At 33.2% G+C, this 1,889-nt stretch overlaps 1 protein-coding gene across 1 annotated transcript in view; it reads left to right on the plus strand.

Moving 5' to 3' along the window:
* Window positions 1-1,889, plus strand: part of LOC108767111 (protein SZT2) — a 28,269-nt gene that overhangs the window by 804 nt on the left and 25,576 nt on the right. The gene's annotated exons all lie outside the window — the stretch shown is intronic.

Below are 1,889 nucleotides of genomic sequence, written 5' to 3' on the forward strand. Positions count from 1 at the left end.
GGCCATAGTCGGTATGACAGATTTCCTAACCTCCATAGTCGTCAACTTTAACGCTAAATATCTCGGTTCGCGAGGCAGAGCGACACTTTTTTCTGCCAGATTCTTTCGTTTCATGCAAAAACGCGTCGAATGAGCCTAATTTTATCGAAATCGGAGGTGAGGGAGGTATTCTGAATAATTACCCGGGATATTATTAAAGTTGATAAATATTCAGGTTAGGAAATCTGTTACATTGGTGGTTTAGGGCACGGTTGCCAGATCCCGAGCACTGTACAGCTGGGGCCCGAAGGTCCGTGCGCTGGATATTTCATATTTCGACTGGAGGCCGGCCGATTGTTTCATTGAAAAAAAAGAGAAAAAAAGGCGCAGGGTTAATTCGTGTTTTGCGACTACTGTTGCAGATTTTTTTTTGTTATTAATATTTGATCAACATAAAGTGTCACAAAACACAATCACAGAGACCTTTTTATAATATTATTATTACAAGATTACATACAGTGCGAACACAATTACAGACTTTTTATTATTCGTAAAATAACATAAATTCCGAACATAATCATAGACTTTCTTATTACTTTCCACGTAATTTAAATATGCAATTAATAAATACTCCACGCGAGCGAAAAACTGTAGATTTTTCCCGTCTACTGGAGAACTGGAGATTGGTTCTCGAAAACTGGAGTCTCCAGTCGAAATCTGACTTGGCAACCGTGATTTAGGGGAATATGAGACCATGTAAGTGAAGATTTTTGCTTCAATTACACAAGTTCTCGGTTTCAAAAACAAATTTTCTGCTTTAAAAAAAATTCTTTGCTTTAAAAACATGATAATTATTTAGAAAACAGTTCTTTCCCTAGAATTTGATTAAAAATGTACTCATTTGACGCGTTTTCACTCAAAACGAAAGAATCTGACAAAAAAAAACCGCGACGGTCGACCTCGTGAATCGAATTATTAAGCGTTAAAGTTCGAAATTTTAAAAATTAAGATATATGTCATTCCAACTCGATATAGCTCTATTTATACGTTCTGCTAAATTCACTGTTTTAAAAACACATTCATTGCTTTAAAAACACACTCACTGCTTTAAAAACATAAATTCACTGCTTTAAAAATACAAATTTACTGCTTTACAAACACAAATTTACTGCTTTAAAAATTTACTGTTTTAAGCACACGAATTCTTTGCATTAGCAGTGAATTTGTGTTTTTAAAGCAGTGAATTTGCATTTTTAAAGCAGTGAATTTGTATTTTAAAGCAAACAATTTGTGTTTTAAAACAGAGAATTTGTGTTTATATAAAGCAGAGAATTTATGTAACCCTCTATGCCTACGCCATTGATCTGACAGATTATCTAACCTGAATATCTGTCAACTTTAACAATTAATATCTTGGTTCACGGGACAGAGCGACACTTTTTTTGCCAGATTCGTTCATTTCATGCAAAAACATATCGAAAGAGACTAATTTTATCAAGATCGGAGGTGAGGCCCCTAAATTCGACAATTATTAGTTACAATTTTATTATGTTGACCCATAATAAAATGGTTGTGTTTATTACATTTGATCATTGGACATTTTTATCTATTTGCGTTGATAGGAATTCTTTTAGCAATCATATACTTACTTGTGTGACTAATAAGAAGTATAGCATGAAACGAAATCACGGACAGAAGGAAGATTCTCAAGAATGTGTATTATTCACTGCCATAACATTGGTTTCTTTTATTATTAATGTATGTATATTATATATGTTGTAGATATATTAGGTGTTAAACTTAATTCCTGTCGTCTCCAAAATTAATTTGTTTCAAAGGGAAGATGAATGAATACCTTAATCAAAATAATTTCCTCCATTTTCTACTACTTTTTCCCATCTCTCTGGCAA

The sequence above is a fragment of the Trachymyrmex cornetzi genome, unplaced genomic scaffold, assembly GCF_001594075.2.
Source record: "Trachymyrmex cornetzi isolate Tcor2-1 unplaced genomic scaffold, Tcor1.1 scaffold1202, whole genome shotgun sequence".
NCBI lineage: Eukaryota > Metazoa > Arthropoda > Insecta > Hymenoptera > Formicidae > Trachymyrmex > Trachymyrmex cornetzi.